Genomic DNA, 27,177 nt, shown 5'->3' with positions numbered 1-27,177 from the left:
TAGTTGAACGTTGTTGAAGGAAGGAAGTGAACCATTTTAGTACTGTGCCATTGACGCCCGAGTGCCTTTGCAAAGTCTCAAGTAGAGCTGGATGATTTATTGTGTCGAACGCCGCTGATAAGTCAATAAGGATGAGGAGACAGGCTTCACCTTCATCTAAGGATGTGTGGATATCGTCTGAAATATTAAGCATCGCTGTTTCGGTGCTTCAACCTTTCCTGATTGCCGAATGAAAGATGTCGAGGAGGTTGAAGTCATCAATATGTTTGTTAAATTGTTGGAGAATGCACTTCTCCAATGTTTTAGCTAGGAACGGGAGGTTGGAGATAGATCTGAGGTTGTTGAGCTTGTTACGGTCGGCTCCTGGTTTCTTGAGTATTTGTCCTAGTTGAAGGGAGTCTGGGACACAGCCAGATGTAAGAAAGGAGTTGATGATTTTTGTCCAGAAAGGGGCAATGATGTGGTTGAGTTTCTTTACTATTGTGGATGAGAGGGGGTCCATAGTGTGGGAAGTAGGCTTTAGGCTTGCAATTATATTGAAGACCTCGTTTTCTGACATGAGTTTGAAGTCGGACCAATTAGCATCATTTTTCAGTTGGAAGCGGACCTGGTTGTCCGTGGTAAGATTTCGATCTGTTTGGTCAAGGGTGAATAAAGGTGGGCAGGTTGCAAGGGAGGGAGGATTTGAGGTTTGAATGATGGATTACTCAATTCTTGAGAATTTATCTGTGAAGAAGCTGGCCATTTCTTCGCATCTATCCTTGGTGGCATTTATTTCTTGAGGGTGTGTGCCATTTGTTTGACTTTTAACAATGTTGAAGAGTTCTCTAGGCCTATTTTTCGCCTGGTCTAGTTGGCTGCGGAAAAAAGTGGCCTTTACTCTAAAAATGTGTTTTTTGTATGCCAACCGGGCCGATCTAAGTTGCGCTAGGTGTAGAGTCGAGGGTTTTAGTCTACAGGTCCTTTCCAACTGTCTGAGTTGTTGTCTTTTGTTATTAATATCCACGTTGAACCAAGATTTGGATTTGACAGATCTCACATGTTTGAGTGGCACTTCTTGATCTAACACCTCCGTCATTGTTGAATTAAAGTGGGCTGTGAGGTCATCGGCTGTCATAGTGGTAGGCTGGCGTTGTAGATGGGCATGAATCCTAGATTCCAGTTCGGTTATAGGGATTTCTTTGAAGTTCCTGGTACAGTGCTTAGGTTTGTCAGATCGTATTGGTTGGTATCTGACATGTGAGTCAATATTAAACAGTATGAGGTGGTGGTCAGACCAGTCAATGGGAGAGATCGATCTCAGAGAGACCAGCTCATTTTTGGTGATGATAGCATCCAGTGTTGCTCCTTTGATGTGAGTTGGTTCATTGCAGAGTTGTTTTTGGTAATTTCAAGCAGGTTGGAGAGGTTCTGGGCTGTTGTGTCTCCTGGGTTGTTCCAGTGGATATTGATGACTGCTGTAACCTCTTTGCTCTTGGAATGTTTTAAATCTATTGAAAAAAAAATTATTCTAGAGAATTGGCCCCCAGCCGTCCCCTCCAGCCCGCTAATGATACCTTTGTAGGTCTGGCATGACTTTGCAGCTCTCTAGCGACCTATTGTTAACAACATATTTACCATGTGCCTCGAGTGGGATTCAGTTCCGCCCCAGATGACTATTACAATCTCTTCATGCTATTGGCTGTTTGCACATACAGTTTCCCCATCCATTGTAATGCATAAGTAAATATTTTTCATCTAAAATGCACACTCAATGATTACACATTTAGGGCCTGATTAAGAGTTTGGCAAACAGGTTACTCCATCACAAACTTTAATGCTGGCCTATCTACTTACTGTATTACAATTGCTTTCTATCCAATGGCACTTGCAATACGGTGGAGGGGAAATCCGTCACATTTGAAACAGAGTAACCCATCTGCTGAACTCCAAATCAGTCCCACAATTCTTTGGGGGCAATTCACAAAGGGATGTAAGCGTAAAACCTGTTACGATACCCTATGCGATATAGCACAGCTGACCTCTTCTCATTTCTTAATTTGCCATTGAGTCACCACCACTAGCCAGCTACCACCTCTTGAGTGAAACTGATGAGGATGTGTAAATGAGGAAATTGCCTGCATGAACGTCTTTGTGTGTGCGTGTATTATCTGTATGGCAGCATTTGCGAACAAATATGTATCTTTTTGAACGTACATGTGTACATTGATACATATATATATTTACATTCCTTCTGTATGTGTGTGATTGCATGCATGTGTGTACTTCTACCCACATGTGCTTGCCTTTGTGCCTGTTTGTGCACGGTTGTCTGCGACTGTGCCTTTGTATGTGTACACTTATAGGTCTGAGTGTAAGTTGTGCTTGCTTGTTTAGCAGGGAATTGTGGGAACTGGAAATGTATGTGTTAAAGGGACTTTGTAGAAATGTGCAATGGTATTTACTGGGGCAAAGGGCAGTGTGGAGCGTCCTGCACTGTCTACCAATCAAAGAACACAGAGCTGGTTCACTGGTTCGACTCCCAGCAGGGCTATATCGTTGTTAAATTCTTCTCAAAAAGAGGACGTGAATAGTTGAATTGTGCCAATAAATCCAAGCCAAAGAATATGAGAAAACAAAGTGGCCAGGAACATAAGAACTACGTCCTTTTCTGGCTGAATTCATACAGTGTTTTTTTTTATACATATTCTATATATCATCCAACGTAGGTCTCAAATGAGTTACTCAACCTTTCCTCGGCAGCGGGCCCATCTGTGTGAATTTTATTCAATGGCCTGAAAGACATCTCACCTCAGCGAAGGTAAACAACACGCTGGCTGGTTTGCGCGCATTTGCTTTCGAGGGTTCGAAACATACCCAGACCGCAACATTGCCAGGCCCGGGCTTCGTGAACGGTGGGACGTGTAATTACCGTGGGGCCGGTGTGACCCGCCCAGCCCTCAGATGCTGCGTACGAACACAGCTGGAGGCATTTGCTCGGCTCCCACCAAAGAAAGGCTCCGCCCCCCCGCTGCGGGCCCGGAGCAAGTCGCATTCCCTTGAAGGCTGCCTTGCCCTTTTAGGAGGAACCTAATTGGACTAGCAGTCCCCTGGTGCAACTGTTATGGCTTTGAAAACGGCCTTCCGATCACATTATCAAAGGAAGGGAGCGTTTATGGAAGCATAATTACAGAGAGGCAAGTGCTTCCTTCCCGCTCGCTGCTCCTCGGAGGCATGCTCGGGCTGACGCTGCAGTTGTTGCCGGCCCTTCTTCCGCCAGGCAATCAAGTCATAAAAGGACTAACGGCAGACAGTGGGGCTGGACAGGAAACCCACAGGCAGGGTCCACTCTCCAAGCCGCAATTTTTTACAAACAATTGAAGCGACTGGTGCACTTTGAGGAAGGCCCTCCAGTTCCATTTGCGCAAAAGACACCGTTTTAATTAAACAAGCATTGCGGAAGTTTAGAAGTGTTGCCTTGACAAGCCTGTGATGACTTTTATTTTACATTTTGGCAAATATATGGAACAGGCATTAAAAGTAATATATATAAAAAAATATCGCCTCCATCTAAAAGTGCCATACATATGTTAGCAAAAAAACAAAGGCTAAAAAAAATGACCCATGGTAAAATACTTTTGAGAAAACATAACATGAAAGAATAAGCGAAAGCAGAGATTAACATGACATGAAAGAATAAGCGAAAGCAGAGATTAACATGACATGAAAGAATAAGTGAAAGCAGAGATTGACCTATCTGGTTTGGCACTGAAGATGATTGCTTTTTAGGAGAACGTGCACATGTTGTCACTTACAGTGGAGAGAGCCAATGCCTGAAGGGGCTGACCCATAGTCCCATGCTGAATGCTGTGGTGCGTGGAAGCAAAATGTGAATTACATCTAGATCAATGAATGAATATATGTATAAATAAGATTATGTTGGTGAGAATAAATATTTATAAATGTATATGTGTTTGTGTGTGCATGTACGTGTGTGTGTGTGTTGCAAGACATCTAACTAAAGCTGTCTCTAAACTACACCTGTGTTTAAGTATAGTATACACATATCCCTTTGCCTAACCCATGACCCTCTTGCTACGCACATCCTTGAAGAAGGCGCTCAATCCCAAGAGCTAACCTCTAATTGTGTTGTAGTGTAGAATTTGTCTAGCTCCTCATACCCTTTATAAGGTCGTACATTGAATGGTGTCAAGGAGATGAACTGCTGATAAAATACCATTTGAAAATGACTTGTTGTTAAACAGTGATTCATCCTGCAACTCTGCAGTTTCTAAGTGGTGTAACTAGCATATGTTACTATTACAAGGACTACCTATAAAGCACAGACCACAGACGGAAATGTCTCTTCGGACGTGATCACGAGCTACCAGCAAAACTGATAACCCCCTCCCCGAGTTACGTTGTCAGCAACTGCAGGTGAGTGGTAATTAACAAAACACGTGTATTTGTAAAGAGCACATTCACCCGGAGGTACTGACCAACTCAGAATGACTAGGGACCTTGTAATGAGGCATTTACTGCTTATATGATGTGTGTTTTATTACACAATTCAATGGCACTCTTTTTTTCTAACAAAAAAAAATCAAAGCAGAGTAATACATGTCAGTTTTCAATTGAGTGACCTACAGGGTTTGGGTGAAGATGGGGAGCTTTAAAATCAACGTACTTGGGGTATGCCCGCAAGTAAAGGAATTACAGTCACAAAACAGCCTAAAGCACAGACGTTGTGCCTGAATATTCACATTCAGAACATAAGAATATGTTTCAGGATATACGCCTGTCCATGCTCTGCAGGTGGCTTCTGCAACTCTGACATGTATGATGTTTTGAGGCTTAGCAGTGTAAATACACAATGCCTTTGGATAATCAATGCACCACCCTGCGCCCTATTTACAAAGTGCCGCATCTAGGCAGATGCGTCACTTTGTAGAACCCTGCACCACATTATATCTGCGTCAGGTATAATGTATGCAGGGTACGCGTTCCCCCCGTAAAAAAGCCTTGTAGAAGTGTTGCTGTGAAATCTGAGATTTCACTGCGCCACTCCTACAACTTGACTCCGTCACAATCCTTACACCTGCTTTAAGCAGGCATGAGGAGTGACGCAGGGCCTTTTTTACATGGGGCTCGTCCCCTGTGTACTGGCACATTGCTGGAGTTGTGTCAGTTTACCGACATGCTCCAGGAATGTGTCATTACTGCGCCAGCAGATACGTCAGGATTCCTGACGAATCTGTGCAATCCTTGTGACATGGAGCACCATAGTGTAAATATACATCATGGTGTCGCAAGGATGGCGCTATGAAAAGTGTTGCAGTGCTGTTTTTTCCCAGCGATGCAACACTTTTCATAAATGAGGCCCAAAATTGTTTCTCTAGCACTCAATCACCCATTAGTTTCAACATAGCGAAGTGCAAATAACATGGTAGAGATGCGGTACTCAAAACATTCAATGGCCCAAAGGTTTCAGCGAGGTGCTCACATTTCAAACAAAAAACAAGCAGTAACCAAGTGATCTATGTTTTAGGATGTACAAACTTGCCAGAAACTGCAGCCTAAATGGGAACCCAGGAAAAAGTTGGGGCTCGAAGCAATGTTGTACATTGACCCATGAGGGTTATGATGCAACGTTGTATTAACAATACCTATTGGACGTTTTAAGGCCTAACAGTGATATTAGACCGCTTTAAGGGCACTATCACATTATTTTAGCACCAAGACCCCTATGAGTGTAGAAACTGCCAAGTAGCAACAGCTCAGATCCACACATAACACTACCTGTAAGGGTTAAATATCTAACCTAGACTTCAATTTCCGAGCTTACTCCTCTCTCTAGACAATCAAGGATAGTTGGTAATCAGACTGTGTTAACCACCTTATCTTCCATGCTGTATTTTTTTATCCCTGGTTGCTTCCTTACTGCCTGCCTACTATGTAATGCAATTTTCGTTCTTTTGTTCTGTATAGTATGTATGTAAAGCGCTCTGATACCTACGGGTCAAGCTAGCGCTATATAAAACTTTTAAGATAAATGAAATAAATAAATAAATAAATAAGGATAAGAAAAGGACAATTTCCTATTAAATCCTCCTCCTGACTTGCGATACTGACAAGTACCCCCATATGGACAGTATTCGGATATTGAAAGCAACTGTTGGAATGTGCACGAAGCCTGTACCACAGCTATGCTGTGCAGTCAATCCCTGCTGGCACATTATAATTCCAAGATAATTGGGCTTTTTTGGCACTGGAACACCCTGCAGGGAATAGCTGAAGGCCACACCCTACACAGACAGCCTCTTGGACATGGCTAATGGTCCTGCCTGGGATATGGGCGTAACAATGTGGCAGTGCCACGCATGTTCCAACATCACAAGCGCTACCACGCTTGCCTTAAACACGCATATCCCTTAAAATATGCCTGGTTAAGGCAGTGTGCGGTCTAGCTGCTGCCTAGAATGGGCAGAAGCAGGAAGGTTTGGGAGAGAAGGCAGGATGCGTTGATGTAAGTGGGGCTGGACCAGGTTTTGGGGGGTGGAGGTCGTTTTCAAGGGTTGGAGTAGTTTTCATGGATGGGGGTTGGGGTCGTTTTTAGGGCTCAGAGTGGGGGCAGGTTTCAGGATACTTTTTAGGGATTGGGGCAGGGTAGTTTGTAAGGCTCAGGGGGGTTTGGGGCAGTGTTTAGGGCATAGGGGAGGGTGGGGTTGTTTTAAAGGCTTGGGGGCAAGGAAGTTTTTAGGGCTTGAGGGGGGAGGGGTTGGTTTTCAGGAGGGAGGGGGTAGTTTTAGATCTCAAGGCAGGGGGTAGGGGTTGGGGGTAACACTTACCTGAAAAGTCTTAACCACGCATATGTCTTAGCCATATATGATTTAGAAACGCATATTTCATTGTAAAGGCACATGTTTTAAAGGCATATGCGTGGTTTTGACCGCGTGGAACCGGCATGTGTGGTAAACTCATGCGTGGTTCCGTCACAAAACCATCATGCCCTGTTAGTTTACAGCACTGGGAAATTAGGCATAATGTGCCTGAAGGCCAGTCTCTGCAACCATGGCCAACGGCATGGTCGAAGATGTTGATCAAGAGGCTCTGTAGACAGGGACTGGACACAAAGAACACCAAAAGGCCACCTGGAGCCTTATTGGGTACGTCCAAAGACTTGCCCTGGGTTCTATGGGAATAATGGAACTGGTCTCAAGAAAAGGTCAAAGGCCAAATCCTGTGCTAAGCGCCTGGTAGGTATGCCGAAAGCCCTTGAACAGTGAGGTCTAGGTTGATGAGACTGACAACAAGGCATATAAAAAGGTCCACCCACCGCACTCAGATCATGCAGGACAGAACAGGAAAAATTCTCATTGAACTCTGAGGACCAGACAAGAGAATGATTGATGTAGATGAGAGCCACACCTGCTCCATTGCCTGTTTGAAAAGATCACAGCTGTGTTCAGCAGGTTTTGCGGCAAGGGTGCATAGCAAAAGATTTGGCTGAAGGCCATGCCTTAGGCCCAATGTCCATGCACAGCAGGGACTTTAAGAAGCAGTATGGCACATTTCAGGCACAGGAAGGTGCATCCTAACAATTCCCAAACTTTTGTCTGCAAAACCTTCTTTGACAGACATTATGGACATCTCCTACGATCACTAACCAACCACGATTATAAAAAATGCACGTCTCCATCCCAAATGCACTGCTCATGACCTAAAACATGACATCACAAATGGCATCATCAGTCATGTCATTGGTGACATCCTATTCAACATAATCTCCTACGCCAACGACACCCAACTGATCCTCTCCCTCACCAAGGACCCCATCACCGCCAAATCCAACCTTTACGAAGGAATGAAGGCCGTCGCCGACGGGCTGAAGATCAGCCGACTGAAACTGAACACGGCCAAGAAGCAGGTCCTCATCCTCGGCTCCAACCCTTCAGCCTGGGACGACTCCTGGTGGCCGACGGCACTGGGGGCAGCCCCGACACCCACCGACCACGCATCCTGGGAATCATCCTCGACTCAACGCTCTCCATGACCAAGCAAATCAACACCGTGTCCTCCTACTGCTTCAACACCCTCCACATGCTCCGCAAGGTCTACAGGTGGATCCCGACAGACACAAGAACAGCCACCCAGGCCCTCGTCAGCAGCAGACTCGACTACGGAAACGCCCTCTACGCGGGAGCCCCGACCAAGCTCATCAAACGACTGCAACACATCCAAAACGCCTCTGCACAACTGATCCTCGACGTACCACGCCACATCCACATCACTCCCCACCTGAGAAACCTGCACAAACAAGAGGATATCCTTCAAGCTCCTCATCCACGCACACAAGGCACTCCACAAGACAGGCCCAGCCTACCTCAACAGACGACCTTCCTTCTACATCCCCAACCTACAGCTCCGCTCCGCAGACCTCGCACTTGCCACTGTCCCTTGCATCTGGAGAACAACCACCGGCGGAATATCCTTCTCCCACCTCGCCACCAAGACCTTGAACACCCTCCCACTGAGCCTACGACAGACCCAAGACCTGCTGACCTTCAGGAGGCTACTCAAGACCTGGCTGTTCGACCAGTAGCGCCCCCCCACCCAGCGCCTTGAGACCCTCACGGGTATGTAGTGCGCTCTACAAAAGATTTAATTGATTGATTTTGCTTACCCATTGTCATAATGTATGACATCATAGAGACCCACAAACAATTGCACTTTTACAATTATGCACATTCCATGGGAAACTTAACCTTTTCCCTCATAGGTTATTCTATGGAGATATCTAGATGATGTCAATGGTAATGCAGCTTTAAAACTGTGTCTTTAGTATTTAACACTGCTTCTTGCTTCTGAGAGCAACTTCAGCAGCTTCATTGTCAATGTCATTTCTGCAGGACCATCTAGATGTAGACTATTGAACTAAATAAAGCTTTCCTTGACTTGACTTGACTATTGGACTAAATACTTAAAGCTGGATTCAGTTTGCTGAACATTACCTAGTGTTTGTAACCCCAGTGGTCTTTATTAGCACTATCATTTCTGTAGGAACTTCTAGTTGTTTGCAGTGGCACTGCAGCCTTATAATTGCAATCAATGTGTATGACAAAATGTACTGTCTAGAAGTCTTATCTATGAGATATATTTAGTGAGAGGATGACTAGAGTTTGACGATTACACTGCAACCATAGAAATGTTTTTAATGTTTGTGATGAAATGGGTGACATTAAAGTAAAGCTTCAGCAACCTCGATCTTATATAGAAATCATGTGTGTGGCTCTCTAGATTATTCCAGTTGTACTGCAGCATTATAATTACTTGTAGGTCTGTCTGGTTATGTATTACCTGTGAGTGAAACCGCTGGAGAATTTCATCTATGTGTATTTTTGCAATTTTATTTCTTTCATTGTTAGAAATCATCATAACGTGCATAATGCAAGATGATGGTTAAATGTACTATTTTGGGAATATTTACACACTAATAACACATAGACATGTAAGGTAGTCCCCTAGAATGCATGTACTGTTATACCAACACTTTAAGGAATCCTACTCAAAGCAAAGTACTCGAAGCAGATTGTACTACTAAATATCAGACCCCCAGAATATTGTGGTAAAAGGATATCGAAGACAGAATGTCAAGGGGCAAACTATTGAAAGGTAAGTACATACAGGGAAGTATAAATTTACTATTCCTAACTCCACATCTACATACAGATTAGGTACATATATGTGGAGTGATGTATAGTAAATCCAGGCTTACCTGCCTGTCTATATTTTGTTTTCGACATTTTGCCCTCAATATTGTGTCCCATGGATATTCTGGACTAAATATTCAACACACCCTCCAAACCTTACACAAAGCACATGTGACTTGGCTTTAAACCCTTGTGGGCCAATATACAACATAGCATTGACAATGCAAAAATATGAAATCCAAGGAACTAGCTTAAATTACACTAAATTAAAATATATTTGGAGTAAAACCATAGTGGGCTATTCTCTGCTTCGCCTCTCCTCGCCGTATAGGAGGAGAATCACATAAGCATGTTAAAGTGCCCTGTAAATTCAATTCCAGACTTCAGGAGTATTGATCTATTGCCAGTGCACAGTGTGAAGGATAATTTGTTCATGTCTATTTTGCGAATTGCTGAGTAAAGTGGAGACGCAGCGCACCTCTGCTGGGGGACAGAACTACCGCCGCAACCTGCCTACAAGCCCCAGGAGCCTGAGGGGCAGTGCCGGACAGGCGATCCCGCCCACTGGTCACCGGGCGTTTGCATAAAGAACCTCGCGTCTCCCGCTTCGCGGGAGACGCAGCGCACCTCTGCTGGGGGATAGAACTACCGCCGCAAACCTGCCTACAAGCCCCAGGAGCCTGAGGGGCAGTGCCGGACAGGCGATCCCGCCCACTGGTCACCGGGCGTTTGCATAAAGAACCTCGCGTCTCCCGCTTCGCGGGAGACACAGCGCACCTCTGCTGGGGGACAGAACTACCGCCGCAACCTGCCTACAAGCTCCAGGAGCCTGAGGGGCAGTGCCGGACAGGCGATCCCGCCCACTGGTCACCGAGGGTGTTAATTACAAGCACTCGCTCTCGCCTCGCGGGACGCGCGCGGGCGGCCGCCGGGCTAAGCCCGGGCAAAGGGCAGGCCGTCTGTGGCCGTCAGGGGCCGAGGGAGGCCGGGCCAGGCAACCCATCTAACATCACCAAATGGGTAAGCGCAAGCAGGGTAACCCCGCGGAGGGGGGAAAAGACGCCAAAGTACCCAGGAAATCGGAGTCCATTATATCATACCTGTCATCCGCTGTGGGGGTTCTGACGAAGGAAATAGCAAACGCAGAGTTGGAACTTGGCCTACAATCAACCCCCTCATCTTGTAATCCGCTAGAATCCCCGACCAACAAGGGGCCCAGCGTCCCCTTGGAGCCAGTGGTGCTTATGGTGAAGCCCCCTGTTAGCGGTGATCTGCTTGCACCCTCGACAGCGAGTAACATCAGCCGGGAATCTACTGCCACGAACATGCGGGGATCAGCAAAGGGTCCTAAGAAAAAATCTATGAAGACCAAAGCCAAAGCACCGCTAACGCCAGGTACTGACATTCCTTTTGATATCTTGGGGGATGCAATAGAGTCACTGGTCATTTCACGACTGGAGCCTATCCTCACAGATTTGGCTAAAGACATTGTGGACACCCTGAACTCTTGCGTTGCTGGACTTTTAAAAAAATGTGCCCGAATTGATGATTTTATGAGAGAGTTTAGGGCACAGAACACATTGGCCATGACTGTAGCTAACAAACCAGGGACCATTGCTGAAGCACATAAGCCCAAACCCCAGTTAAGTTGTACCAGTACACATACTTCAGACCAAGGCACGGATGCTGCTTCTCACCATTCAGCTAGACCCAACATACAGGGGGGTTCCCATGGTAAAGGGAAAAGTAGTTCGAGCAGTTTTTCAGCTCGTCAACACCATGGCTTGGTTAATTTGGCCTGTGATTGCCCTGTTAGACTCGACCTACCCCCAGAGGCGGCGCCCCTGGTGGCAATTCTTGTAGGAGTCCCGCAATTGCGAGCTGGGGAGTCTGAATCAACTGGAGCATTGATGAGGAAGGTTAGCTCCTGGTCCGCGAACTATTGTAGCGGAGGAAAAGATATCGCCACAAGCATAATTATGGCCAGAAGGGTGGGGTGGTTAGGGCATCGGCCGAAGACAATTAAGGGGGATTGTATTGTTATTAATTTTAATAACCCCAACATGGCACACAAAATGTTTTGGGATGGATCAAAACCTGTACAGGAGGGGATGCGTCCAGTTTCTCTGGAGTTTTTTTACCCCTCCTCACTACTCCCCCGGGGTACCTTTAGTCCCCCCACTAATAATCTTGCCCCTTATAAGGCCCTGCCATCTTGTGGTTCCCATCCAGTACAACAAAATGACCCTCGACATGAGACTAAGGGGGTCCAAATCTTGGATAGCACAGGCAGCATAGCCCACCAACCACACATAAATGAGGCACAGGCACCACTTTTACCGCTAGGCAATCGGTTCAGTCCCCTATCAAACCTAGATTCCAATGATTGACGGACGGCCGTTGTCAGCCCCCAAGAAATCTATTCCACCACAGGAGTTGGCCTGGCTGGCTGCAAAATTATTAGTTGGAACATCGCTGGCATCAGACAAAAGAGGTCTGATCCCATTTGGATTGACTTCATAAAAAACCACGACATTGTAGCGGTACAAGAAACATGGGACACTTCATCATGTTTCCATTTAGATGGCTACACTAGTTTCATGGTCCCAGCCACGGCCGGTACAGTGGGTAGACCAAAGGGTGGGCTCCTCTTTTTATTTTCGGTAAACCTTGTGGGCTCTTTTAGGCAGCTGGATTCTGGCTCCTGCAACTTCTTAATAGTAGAATGGGTCATACCCAATTTTAGAAATGTCCTTCTGATTAATTTCTATAATCTCAGGGAGAAGGAAAATCTAAATTCACATATAGCCGCCCTGGGATTTTTTATTTCTGAACACAGCATTAATCAAAGCACAGCCTATGAGCTTATCTTAATGGGCGATTTTAATATTCACCCTTGTGAGGAGGGCTGTTATGAGAGGGCGTTTGAAGGACCACCTGGAGCTGCGATACCACACTTTGAGCACACCAGGCAGGAGGAGGCAATTGAAGAACTCCTAGCCAACTGCAATGTTTTTGAATCTGACCATATAGAAGGGGTGGCCAGGATCCCCACCTTTAAGGGACCAAGTTCGGGAACTGTGATAGATTATCTCTTCACTTCAATGGGCCTTTTGCATTTGGTCAGGACATACGGAGTTGTCCCCTCGATTTTTAGTGACCATAACCCAGTACTCCTTGAGCTGAATTTGGGGGCCATATCCATCACTGAGAGCCGCACACAGGGAGTGGGGGCTTCCTTAGCTACAAAAGATCAAGGCAGGAGAATAAAGTGGAAGCGGGTGGTGCCTGGTACTTTTGTGGAAACCCTGACTTCTAAGGTGGAAAGACAGCGGTCTATCTGTTTGGATAGTGAGCGAGCAGATAAAGAAATCATAAGTGCCTTTGAGGTTATTTGCTCCCAGATTGCAGTGGACCTCACTAATACGAAAAACTATAGTGGCAACTCCGACCCTAGGTGGTTTGATAGTAGCAGCTCCAAGGCACACCGGGCATTACTCCAAGCACTAAAGAAGAGCCCTAAAGATAGGGCGAGCATAGCTAATCTATGAAAGGCCTACAAATTAGCCACCCAGGGGCGTAAGGACTTCATTAAAAGGGAGGCCTGGGATAAGCTACTGTCATTAGATGTCCTGCGGGATAGTGGCAAGTTTTGGGCTACCATTAATGACCCCTTTTTTTCTGGCCTAGAGAACTCCAACACTGATTGTGTCATTCAAGACGATATTTGGCTCAATCATTTTGAGGAGATTTATGGAGCTGGAGACATGAGCAACCAGGGTCTTCCGGTAGTAAATTACCCCGTGTCCCCGATAAATTTTAATCTGGGGGAAGTTGAGAAAGCAATTATAGAAACACTAAAGAACAAGGCACCGGGCCCCGATGGGGTTCCGGCAGATTTATACCTAAATGCCCCCGTTTTCTGGGCTAAAATTCTAACTAATGTCTTTAACGCTTCTGCCTCCAATGCATTCCCAGCTTCCTGGTCCACTTCGGTCATAGTTCCGATTTTCAAGAAAGGCCAGCGTAGGGATCCCGCTTGTTACAGGCCTATCTCCCTGTTAGACTCTGCCGCTAAAATCTTGGGCAGAGTCCTTTTATATAAACTCAGGGAAAACGTGGAGAGACTAGGGATGCTGTCCAACTTACAATATGGCTTCCGAGAAAAGAGAGGCACCATGGATCAATGCTTAAATTTACATCTATTAATAAGCAAATATACGGTGGCCAAGGATGGGTCCCTATTCATGGCGTTTATGGACCTATCCTCGGCCTTTGATTTGGTGAACCGGGCCAAGTTATGGAGGATCTTGGATGATATTGGCATTGATCCCCCATTAATTAACTTCTTAGCTGCTTTACATGAAAAGCTTTTCGCCTCTATCAGGGTAAACCAAGAGGGCAGGTGCACACGCCAATTTAGATCAGGATGGGGGGTTAGGCAAGGCTGTGTTCTGGCCCCCCTCCTTTTTACTATCTACATTAATGCCCTGGAAAGCTTTTTAGGTACCACTAAGGCAGATGTTCCGCGTGTAGGAGATCTATTAATCCCGGTGCTCCTATACGCGGACGACGCAGTTTTACTGGCCCGTACAGGGGTGGGATTGCAAAGGTTGTTGGACTCCTTTGCCTCCCTTATGGATCAATTGGATCTGAAGGTGAATACAACTAAATCCCACATCACGGTCATGGGCAAAAACAGCTGCAGACATAAGATTAAAACCTTCTACTGCAAGGGGGTGGAGGTGTCAAGGGTTCGATCTTTCCCATACCTAGGTGTCCTTTTTGACAACAAAGGATCCTGGGCACCCCAAATAAAGTTAAAAAGTATAACCATGGCAAGGTCCACTAATGCCCTCATGGGCTTTTCGAAAAGGCTGGGGGCGAGGCCAATGGACGCCCTGTTGAAGGTATATAACGCAAAATGCATGGCCATCGCCCTCTACGGTGCACCGTTGTGGAGATACGTAGCCCAACATCAGATGCAAAGAGTCGAAAATAGGTTTTTGCGATCCCTTCTGTTGGTCCCTCAATCCACTCCCACTTTTTCCATTCATACAGAGGTAGGGATCAATTATGTCACTGATAAGCTGAGGTTGGCCCCCCTGGTTTGCTGGGCGAAAACATGGCTAAACAAGGAAATTGGGCTGAATCATGCCATACTAACAGACATTGTTGCCATGGATAATGCCAAGAGGATCCCCTGGGTAGAATACGTGCGAAAGTCCTTTGTTGACCTAGGGCGCCCAGAGCTCTTCACATCCCCAGAGTACATCTGTAAGAAGGATGTCCCGTGGATTAGGTCTAATTTTTTAGAGGGGGCTAGGCTGACCAGGGAGGAGATGGAGCTCAAAAAACCATCAGTGAGAACGCATTACGCTCTGGTCACTTCGCCCTCCCTGGAACCATATTTGCAACTAGTAACTAAACCCTTCCATAGATTTTTACTGAGTAGGTTCAGATTTAACCTAATCCATTTCTCTTTGGGAAGTTATCCTGTGTGGGCAAAACCAGAACATAGCACGCCCTGCAGGTGTGATAATTTCTCAACCCAGGACACCTTACATTTTATCATGTTTTGTAGTTTTTATTCTGACATAAGGAAAAAATATTTGCTACCCTTATTAAGAGAGAAAGGGTTTATCCAAGTCAGACCTGCCCTAACTTACCTTCAGATGCGGAGTTGCACTCGTGATATTTTTTACATTGCTAGTTTCTTGGTGGCAGCTATGAGGCTAAAAAACAAAAGATTGCCCTCCCTCGATGCCCTTGATTGAGGTTCCCTTTTTACAAGATTTTATTCAATGCTGATTTGCACACACGATTGTAGGTTCCTAGATCTGTTTCCAATGACCTTCATATGAACTTGTTTTTATATAGAGTGGCTTAGTTTCGCTCCTGTTTTCATGAATATGTGTAACTGAACTTTTTATAAATTGTATAGTCAGGATTGTAAATTGATGGGACTTTTTTCCGTGTTTGTGTGTGTATTCTGCTTTTATGATTTTAAGTAATCGAATAAAGTGCTTTGACTGACTGACTGAGTAAAGTGTGGTTGCATTAAAGTGATGAAATAAATTCCTTAATCTGAATTGCTATTTCAGATTTTTCCAATTAAACCTTATTCACCTCTTCTATATATTGTTGTTTGAATCTTTTGAATGTTTTTCTTGCATGTTACTTTGAAAACGTACAGGAAAAACCTAGGACTCTTTTCGATACTATAATCATAGTTACATAATTGGGCATGTGCAAAATCAATCCATCTGTTTTTAGTTGTGCCCCAGTTTGTTTGTTTCTTGCTTCAATGTGAATTGCAAATATAAAATTGTATTACTTGTCACACCTTTTCTAAATTAATGTACACTTAATTCATTATCCATCCAAAGACCACCTGAACAATATTTTGCCAATGAAATAATATAAAGTGACTACAACTTTCTCGGTTTTTTAATTCTATAGCCACTCCTTGTGCTCCTGTCTACTCAAGCTGCTGCATAGAAACGTATTAGGTCACATGAACTGTTATGCATGCCCTTGAATTGTTGAGCAACAGGGTATATCTAAATCGTGTGTATAATACCCCGCCTGTGTTCCAAGATACATTTATTGCTGTCAACGTTGTGTTGCTTACATACCTCCTTATACATGGGGATTCTTCACAGCCATGTCTGCATGACATGTTATGTAGATTTTGATGTCCTGTTTCTTTTGGATTGTGGTGCTGTTATTCTCACTATTCTTGAAAGCCTTGGAATTCGTGTACCTATAGATTCCATTATTACTGAACAGTCACAGTTTTGCATCCGTCTCCTTCACGTAGCTCCATACCAGCTCATCTCTCAAAGATCTAACACGTTTGAAGATAATAACTGGCCCTCTACCAATTCTATTGCTCATAATCATGTCTGTCTCTGGTGAATTTTCAGAACTGTATTCGATTCTGCTCTAAAAGTAGTGATAATTCATATCTGATGCTTGCTTTTCTCTTTAGCATGTTTTTCCAGTTGTTTTTAATAAATCTCTCTGTTTTAGGTTCCTACTAGAATTCTGTTTAGGTCCTTAGTCCTGAAGAGCTTGTTGTAAAGGGATGCTCAATTTCAAATGTGTATGATAATTACTCCTAGCATCGAGAAAGTTGTTATGGTATTCTCTCCTAGCAACGACAAGAGCCACTGAGAACAACCTGTTTTAAATCTTGAGATATAAAAACTCACCAATCACATTATGGGAAAAGGAGAAGCGCCGGCATCATTTCGAACCGCAATAGTGGTAAGTTTCCTAAAAAAGGATAAAAACCGGCAATATGTAAACTCGTACAGGCCCAACAGCATTTTAAACATTGATTATAAGGTTGTCACAAAATTATTGGCCAATTGTATGAGTAGAATCCTTGGTACAACTGTACATCCACATCCGTGTGGTTTTGTTTCTGGTAGACAGCTGTTCTCCAATACGATTTTGTTTGAAACAAAGCCTTAGATTTTTATCTTCAGCGAGTTACCGCTCAGGTTCGACTGTTAGACGCAAAAAAGGCATTCGACCTAGTGTGTTGGGAAAGCCTTTGTTATTCTCAGGGAGTTTTATACAGATCATATCTCAGTTATATAAAGGTGCCGCAACTCAAACATTTATCAATCTAGTAATATTGGTGCTTGCAAGGTCAGAAGTGGAACGAGGCAAGCGTGCCCCTGTCACCTATACTTTTTGCTCTTTTAATAGAACCCTTAGCTATAGCTGTTCGGACCGATGCGAGAATACATCCACCAATGAATGAGATGACTAACATCAAGTTATATGCTAATGATATAGCTTTATTTTTAAAACCAGATACAGAGATTCAAAAGAGGTTTTTTTCATATTTGTCAAGAGTACTAAGCACTGGGTGGGTATAAGATCAATAGGTTGAAAATTGAGATTTTGTTATATAATGCACTCAACACTTTACCTATAGAATTTCACATCCTTGTTAATTCGAGGCTAAGTGATATTTGGGAATATATGTCACAGAAAACATCAAAGATTTGTATGCATTGAATTACTCCCCGCTGATCAGTAAACATTAAGGCACTCTTCGCAAAATGAACTAATCTACCTCTTTCAATAATGGGTTGTGTTGCATTGATTTAGATGTCAATTCTACCATTGTGTAATTTTCTGTTTGCTGCTATCCCTTGTGCTCCCCAGATGAAGTTCGTTAGGGAAATGGAGGGAATGTTTTCCGCCGATATATGGACCAATAAAATGCCTTGATTGGCGCTAGCCAAATTATGTAGGCCAGTAAAAGAAGGGGGCCTCACTTTGGCCGATTTAGGAGAATATTATTTTGCGAACTTAGCACATGATTCCTATAGGTATTTTAAACCCCCAGGAATAAACTGGACACATAATTATTTTCTAAACTTGATATTTCAGGAATATGAGATTGATGATTTTTTACGCCTCACAAGATCACCTAAAAAGGTTAGATATAAGACTCTGTCCCTAAAACGTGAGAAACAACTGTTGAAACACTACGATATCCCAGCCATTAGTGGAGTCACTTATTTGGCAGGCATCCAAGTGGGGATTGATCCCTATTAGATAAGAACACAGTTTCTAGATCGGAGAGCAATGGATATTGAAAGATCATGAACTTTCTTAATTTAAATGTTTGGAAGGCCTGGACCAAAGTTGAGCCTTCTAGCAGGCATTTTAAAACAGTGTCGCATTGGTCCTTTATTAGGATGAGGCATTTTTTTAAGGATCTGGACCCTAGTAGAACACTCATGTAAATGGTATTTGTCATGCATAAATCTTTCCAAAACAGGGTCAAAAACAGGCATGCAATCAATGAGCGCTAGAAGAACTAATTGGGTTATGGGAGAAGGAGTGTACTGTTACTACATTATGATGAGGTGTTCCTTAACCCCTTCAGCGCTGCGCGGATTCCCCCGCGGTGCTGAAGGGTTCGAGCGCGGGCGGGGCCATGACGGAACGGTTCCGTCATGAGCACAGCTCAACCGATGCTCATGACGGAACCGTTCCGTCATGAGCATGGAAGGGGTTAAAGAGCTTCCTAAATTGGAACAGCACTGGTGCGTTCATGATGGATATCAGGATATTGTTGGGTACAGATGAACGGGTGCATAGACATAAAAGGCTTGCTACCTTTTTTGTCACACTTTTTTGTCTCCACACTGATTATGTCCTAGATGTGTTTTTTTTTTTTAGAACCACCAGAAATTATGAGCTTGTCTACAATATAGGTGGGAGTGCTGTTCATGATGGCTTTGTAAATGATGCAGCTTGTTTAGAAGATGGTTTGGGCTGGCAGGGGGAGCTAGTGGAGTTCCGTCAGGCTGAGGGAGATTATATTCAAGCTTTTCAAGCCTGGTTGATATGTATGTATATATGATGGTATGGATATGCATGTGTGTGCCCCTTTAACTTAGCATAACAATCTTTGGATCTTTATGATGAGATCCTGAGAAAGCCTCAGGATTACGAGACCCGCAGTCATCCTCAGATATTTGGCGATTCATCTGCAGATGGACTCTAGAGTCTATTGGTGAAAAATGGGATAGGAAATGAAAAATTACCAATGGAATCTGGACTGAAATTACAGATTTTCCCAGTAATTCCTCATTTGCACGGGGCCCATCTTGGTCCCACATGAAGTCCTTTTAATTACACCCCCTAGAGTTACAGCAGACGTACTAAGAAGTTAAGAAAAACCATAATGAGGCCCTTACTGTTCAGAAAGACTTTCTGAGTGTTATAACACTAGATTCATGAAGTACAGTTTCAAAGTGTGTCTCTAACACTGGATAGGAACAAAAACATATCTATTTGATTATCCTCCTTAAAACTACAACTAAGACAGTCTGTCAGCCTTTAAGAGTACATTTACTTCAATTTAGCAGATCCATAATAAAAATATAGTACAACCCAATAATGTTAAGGTTTATGTTTGGAATCTATAATCAATAGATGTGATTTAGAAGTTTCTTCCTTAATCTTAGTTGCAGTAAATCTGCTATAAAGACACAAAGACCAATTGAGTGACATTCGTCATGTCAATACCCATACGTCAAATAACACGCATGGGAACTAGAACTGTTCTGGCGTAGATTGGATGGGACAACAATAATCTAAAGATGTATATCTACTAGTAAAGCACATATGGAATATGTAAGTAATAATCCTGTATCTGAAGGTATCAGTGCTTAATTTGTGAAAATAAATGAATGTCGGGCCCTCGTCAGGAGGCCACCGTAGTTTGCACCACACATTGCCACTCTACTTACACAACTACTAAATATCACACTGCTACAAGTGTGACAATTTAGACTTTTTGATGCCCTCAAAGCTTTAAGAATGGCTTGGGTGGCAGGTATTAGCTGTTTTTAATGTTTTTTTGGGTTGTTTGTTTTTTTTATTTGAAAAGCTTTGTATAGTGCTGGCTAGACCCGAAAGTATCAGAGCGCTTTACATGTGGAAGAACATTGTTTCAGAACATAGTTACCAAGTTACATCAGTTGCTGGAGCATTGTTACATGAGTTACAAAAACATAGCATAAACATAGGAGGGAGGGGGTTAAAGTGCTAGCATTCAGTCTAAAGACAGCACCAAGGGTGTTCACAAAGTGCCTAGCAGCAGTGGCCGCTCACCTAAGAAGGAAAGGAATCCATGTATATCCGTACTCAGACTGGCTAGTAACGGCAAACTCGTACAGAGTCTGTAAACATCATATACATCAGGTAATAGATACACTAGTCCAGCTCGGTTTTTCCATACACTGGGGGTATTCTTTCCCTGGAGCCAGAACAGGAAAAGGTGTTCCTTGTGTGTAACCTGTGTTCTATTGCCGTCGGTGCCCTTTCTATTGGGCCGTGGATGTCTGCCTTTCCACAACACCGACAGATGTCCTGGATTATCTTCTGTTGGTGGGTCCGTTGTTGGCCCATGACCAGGCCTGTTCTGTTGACATGCGTATGCTCGGTGTTGCTGCACTTGGAGTTCTGGAATTGTGGAATACTTGTGAGGCAGCGGAACTCCTCCTACAAGAAAGCTTCATTGAATATCACGCAAGTTGCCCAATGGCACTGTTAGAGGCAACGGATTATTATGATCACAAATGTATATTGTATATTGGATAATCAATTAACTGTTTTTCTTTTCATCTTTAAATTGCACAAATAGCACAACCATATGGCAAGTGTCAGGTTCTGGCAATTAATTGTGGTGCCAGCAATTAAGTGCAGATACCAAGCACCGGAATCCACTGGCTCAAATTAAGCACTGGAAAGTAAGTGAAGAAGACTGATTTATTAATCTGATCTTAGCCGCTTATGTGCTACATATTGAACTCCTTTCCTAATGGTGCAAGCTTGATATACCTTTACCAAATGTCCATGATGTGTGAGATTTGAGGTTATTTGGGCAAAAGTGTAGTGACTTTGCTTGTTCATGTTTTTATCTTGACGAGTCTTTTATAGTGACTTTTTGCTAATGATTTTACCAGAGTGAGCCTCGTGCTGCCTGTTAGGCGCAATATGTGTTGATATTTGCCCAGTAGACTAATGCTGCTATTTTGGCTTGTACATTCCTTTTCTGTGTCATGATCAGTTGGTTCTCACTCCTCTCACGGGTGGATGCTGGCTTTACAATCATTACATAGAATTAAACTTGCCATTCACACACTGGTGCCCTCTTGTTTCAGCAACGAAGATGGGTGCAGCAAAAGGAACTGGATCAATGGAACTGAAATCATTGCAAGTTCCCTTCTGTCAAAATGTTTTTTCTGAATGTTCTTTGGTATGAAAAAGAAATGTCTTGCGCGCTGCTTAGTTGCCATACAAAGATTTACCTTAATCTTTCATGAAAATTCTAAACCTGTGGAATGAGCTTCTGGTAATGAGCTTCAGGTGTGATCATATTGAAAGTGTGGGTGGCCAGGCTATCAGCTGTGGGTTCTACTGGCACAGCGCCTGTGGGTCAGAGGAAAGAAACAAACGTTATTTGTTGACTGACATGTGTCCATGATTATGTTTAAATGTGTTTTTTTTACTTGTTCTAAGGGATAAATGTGTAGTGACTTACATGTTAGTAGTTTATCCTTATTGTGCCTAGCATGGTTACTAGCAATGTAATGATTTTATAACAGCGAGCCTTGTGCTACCTGTTACACTCAAACTGTGGGCCTCATTTACAAGCAGATTGCGCCACCGGTGCGTCACTTTTTTTGATGCACCGGCAGCACAATGGGCTTGCTCATATTTATAAGGCCACGTAAAGTTACCATGCTGGACTTTTCATGGCCTTGTAAATTTGGACTTCTTTCATTCATTACTCTGCATGAAAGGGGCGTTTCATGGGTGTTGTTGTGGGTGCAACATCCATGTAACCTGACATATTCCCAGATTTACAGCGTTTTGTACAGCTGGAAATGTTTCGGAATCCTACACCTCCCCAGGGGAGGCGTAGGAGTGGCACAACGAGGAGAAATACTTTTATTTCTCCTAGTTTTTTTCCTCTTTCAATGCGAATGCAGCCCGCATAGAAAGCAGAAAATGCCATCAATTATTGTTTTTGTGCAGGAAGATGCACGGCTGCAGTTTGTGCACTGGCCCAGGGGAGAAGGGCACGAATGCGCCATGTCTTGTAAATACGGCGAATTCCTGCCCTTTTATTTTGACGCATGGCAGCACAGCAGGAAGGCAAAATCTAGTAAATGAGGCCCTATGTTTACATTTGCTTCATGGCCTCATGCAGCAATCTTGTGTTTACATTCAGTTTCTGTCCCATGGTCAGTTGGCTGACAGTGCACTCAGTGAGCAGACACTGGCTGTGGGCTCATCATATAGACGTGAAGCACGGCAACGGCATACTAATGGTTGATTGTGCGCTATATAAGTACCAAATAACAATAAAACATACCATTCATTTGCTGCTTCCCTCCCCTTTACAAAAAGCACGTTCAGACAGGAAATATTATTCCCAGTATGAGACTACGCTATTGTTGAAGGAGATATTAAAAATGACTACAAAGTTTGTAGTGACTGTCACTGCAGACTTTGCTATGACAGCACATCATCATCGAAAAGTCTGGCGGAAGACTGCTTCGGTGTTCCAATCCTGGCAGTTGGTCTCCGGCTGGCTGGTAGGCTGGGCCCTGTGCTCAATAAAGTGCTAACCCACTTTGGAGAGTCACAACCAAGTGACGTCATTATAGGGCAGTGATGAGTGCCTGACCGCAGGAGCACAGATATTCAGTGTCAGTGACCGGGATCTATTCCTCCATGAGTCAGCATAGGAGACTCAGAGGTGTGTGTCAAGAAATCGTTCTGCGACCACAGAAAGTGAGGGGCACTGTTTCAAGGAACAGACTCTGTACAGGGCACTTAATCTACTTGTAGTAACAATCCACCCATAAAGGTTGATCACATTTAGCATATGCTTTTCACAGTAAATATGTTAAACGTATTGCCGTAGTCATAACTTTTCATAATATCAAACCAATGTTTCCTAATGCTCCAGCCTGACCTATACCATTTGTCATTGGCTTATCCACTTAACCAGCTCACGTCAACTTAACTGAGCGTACGTTTTTACACAAGGCACCCATCAAGAATACAGCCTTAAATATGTACAAAATTACAGTTGGCAAAACAATGCACAACCCATCTTAAGAGGGGCTATCAAGGATTCTCAGCAGCCGCGGCCGCTGCTGGTAAGAGTGGTGAGGCGGTGGTGCCGGCTGGGGGGATTTCGAGAGACGGCCACGAGCGAAAATTAAATAATTATTTTTCGCTTTTGGTTGTCTCTCGAAATCCCCCCTCAGCCGGCCCCGCCCCACCTCTCTTACCTGCAGCGGCCGCGGCTGTTTCTCAGTGTACAACTATCCCAGATTTTCTCACATGTGTGTAAGCAACACTAAAGCCTTTCCTACTATGGTAACTTGGGAGATTCCATGTAAAAAAATATATCTGTCTACAGGCTTTTAACTTTTTAACGCCTCATCAGGGGTAGTAAGCGCTATATAAATGCAATTACAATACCATACAATACAATGTAACAGAAATACACCATAAAAGACTATTGGCTTGAGTATTTGATTTTCACAATAATTAAGGTAAGCATACTGTCTTTGTTGTATCTCTTCTTAATAAACAGATCAGACCTATGACAGCTGGCATAACTGTTCTCAAAGAACCAATGTGACCTTTAGCCTTTGTCATTGGTTTGTTACCATAACCAACCTTGGCCTACAGTACTGCACATAAGCTTTCCCACTAGGCAACCATTAGGCATGCAGTTATAAAATTACAAATGTTTACAAGATTACAGTTGTCAAACCATTGTAAACCACTCTTAAGCGGGCCTATCAAGGATTATCACAGCACAGGGACATCTTAAGAATTTTGGGGGCCCCGGAACAAACGTATTTTTGGGGGTCCCTGTTCAGAACAGCTTTGAATTTATGATCCAATGTCAGCTCTTTCATGCCCTCTTTGGCCATTGACAGTGCACAGGCACACTCATCCAAATTCTAAAGTTGTACAATCTAATATCCAGGGATGGTGACATGTGTTTGCAATATTGTAACACAGAAGCAGCTCACTAATATTACTGCAAATAATCTGTGATACCCCCCCATTTTTCATATGTGAGGACTTGTTTTGAACTTAAAGAAACTTTTTATGCAGGTTGCATGAAACATAAACGCAGCATTTCTCTGCAAAATGTCTACAATAGACTCTCACCGATCACTCACATTAAAAATGAATTAAAGGGAATCGGTATTTGAAACAATCTGTTTAAGAATTATTCAAGGTTATCGGGGCAAGACTCTCTGCAGACCACAGCAGCTCTATCGGGGAGGGGGGGCTTGAAAGGCTGGGGTCCAGGGCCAGAGTCCACTTTGCCCATGCCTTAAAACATCTGTCACAGTATAACTCTTCTATCCAAGATTTGGCCAGAGGGCTAATCAACAGACTAGAGTGGTTATCTGTGAGATTTATTGTAACAAAATATCTACCTGCAGCCTTTAACAGAGTGTAATAACTGCTCACCCATTAAGGCCTATTTGTTTTTCACAATAAATAAGCCCTCCCTTCTGCCTTTGTCGTAATGTTTTATAATAAACAGATCAGATCTATGGCAGCAGACATATATTTCCCCCCAACCAATCAAGCCTATGCTCTTTGTCATTGGCTTTCGACTATCACCCCAAAAGGGCAACTGGCTTGTGCATAAGCTTTCTCTAAGGGCATAAGGCATACAGCTGTAACATTATAAATGTGTACAGAATTACAGCGGCTAAAACAATGTACAGTCCCACCTAAGAGAGGTGCACAAGTATTCTCATAGTTTGAATCTACCACCCCTAGAGTTTGCCAGAGTGAGTAACCAACATCCAAACCTTTGCCTACTATGGTCATCTGTGAGCTCCCATGTAACAAAATGCCTATCTATAGCCTGTAGCAGAACTTATTAAAGACCCACTGTTAAATGCCTACTGACTGTAACATGGGCTTTTCACAACAGACGTCAGGCCTATTACTTTTTCATACATTTATATAATAAACAGTTGAAGCTTATAGACCCGATCTCCGCATGTCATCTCGTTAACTCGATCCTGCTGTATTGTGCATAAGCTTTCCCAGAAGGCAAAGAGAGTAGCACAGGACTCTTTTTTTCTACAATAACATACTTTTTCTGCCCAATCAAATGTAGTATTCAAGACAATCAACTTGTAGGCTTAGGATGTGCATCTCCACTAATCCTTTATGGGTTCCGGAGTGGTGCGCTAGCCGAAAAAGCGCTTTGACGCCTTGTCAAGGGTAGTAAGCGCTATGGGAATGCAATTACAATACAAAACAATCTCTGTTATGCTTCGTAAATCTCTTTTTTTCTTGATCATAAGGTAACAAGGTATTGCTACAACAGCGCCGTAAGGCCAGACCTAAAAATGCACATACAAATACTTTGGGAAGTTTACTAAAACGTTACAAAAACAAGCATGTTTGACATGAGGGAAAGTATAATAAGCTCACCACATTGTGTGGAAATGGTTAATCACCACAAACATTCGATCTGTATTGGCCAGGCGAGAAAGTCACCTGGATTTCTGCAACAATGAACGGCTGGTTTCCTTCGCTGAAATGTCGACATCCATCTTAGGCTCAGTATTTTATGTTTGGGAGCGTAGAAAATGCCCAGCTGTTTTTTTGTGTGTTCCAGGAAACGAATTTGATTTATAGCTCGGAGGTTGTTTTTTTTGGAAGGGCGGCTGGTGGCGGCCAGGGAGCCTGAGAGGGGCCACTGAGGCCTATCCGCTCGATGGGCTCCAACGATTTCCTGAACGGGCCCCCTTCACTCGTCACCCCTGACAGCCATTATTGACAACGTGTGACTGGGGCCTTCCAGGATCTGAAAGCAGCGGGGGCCGGGCGCGGACAATCGGGCTGTCAATTAACTTTTCCCCTTTTTGTGAAAAAGGGGCCCCGGACAAAAGCACTGCCCGGCTGGGGGCTGCGCTGCCCCAAGGATGCGAGCCCCCCTCTCTGCACAGTTTACCATTCAAAACCAAACAAACGGGGCCTGCCCTTTTTAGTGCCAATGCAAGAAACATGCGGACGTGGAAGTGTGGGGCGGCTTAAAGATGGCTGAGGAGAGATACACTCAGATAGACATATTCATGCATTTTTTTTAAAGTGCCAGCAAACACTCCCTGCGCCCTTTAACGCTGCGCTGGAAGCGAGCGCGACGCTGCTATCTGCATTGTGCGGCGGGAAACTTCCTGTGTGTATTGATCCCTTGCTGAGAGCACTGTCCGTCATGGGGCTGCTTTGTCTGGCAGTCACTTCCATTTGAATTTGACTGACTGAGGGAGCCTGGTTTATTTGTAAAGGACAACAAGGCTTTTCATTCATAATTCCGGCAGCGGGGACGGGTGCTAATGACAGAGCCCTGAATAATGAGGGCGCGCGGTATTCAAGGCAGGAAGGAGCGCGGCCGGGGGTTGCCAAATGAGTGGAAGAGCGGGAAGTAGGTGAAAGTGCCGGTGTGTGCGTGTGAGAGGGAGATGGCGTGTAAAAAGGCCCACAGTGTGGGGGAACGAGATCACAGGACATATAGGGGGTCCTTAATAGGTGTGAGACAGTACAAAAGAAGAGGAAACAGGAAGAAAGGTGCAAAGCGGCCTGCAATCCAATAATTAATTCTCTGACGAATTTACAGCCTCCTAAAGGTCACAGGCCTTCCAGTTACTAAAGAGAGGGAGGGGGGAGGTCAAACCAAGTATAGGCCCTGGTGTGGTTTTTTTGCAGTTTTTATATGCGGCGAAGTTGGCCCAAGAGCGCGACAGCGCTTTATACGACCACCCGTTAATATTACAAAAAGTGAGGTTATCATTTTTATTTTAATTGTACTTGCAATTTTTTATTATACAGCTTGTTCCTCGAAGCTGGGAATTTCCTTTGGTAGGACCTCTGGAAAAAC

The 27,177-nt window shown here is 44.0% G+C and overlaps 1 long non-coding RNA gene across 2 annotated transcripts in view; it reads right to left on the bottom strand.

The window, feature by feature from the left end:
- Positions 1–26,218, bottom strand: part of LOC146802496 (uncharacterized) — a 74,034-nt gene extending 47,816 nt beyond the window's left edge. The window contains exons 1-3 of one of the 2 annotated variants that reach the window (XR_014967398.1): positions 25,731–26,218; positions 21,542–21,662; positions 16,907–16,970 (exon numbers count right to left, since the gene is read on the bottom strand). This is a non-coding gene — a long non-coding RNA (uncharacterized LOC146802496). The remainder of the gene's footprint in view (positions 1–16,906; positions 16,971–21,541; positions 21,663–25,730) is intronic. The other variant, XR_014967399.1, reaches the window with a different exon arrangement.
- Between the last annotated feature and the right edge of the window lie 959 nt (positions 26,219–27,177).

This window comes from Triturus cristatus, chromosome 8 (genome assembly GCF_964204655.1).
Source record: "Triturus cristatus chromosome 8, aTriCri1.1, whole genome shotgun sequence".
NCBI lineage: Eukaryota > Metazoa > Chordata > Amphibia > Caudata > Salamandridae > Triturus > Triturus cristatus.
Note: the sequence above shows the minus strand (reverse complement) of the source record. Positions and strands in the feature narration are given on the sequence as shown.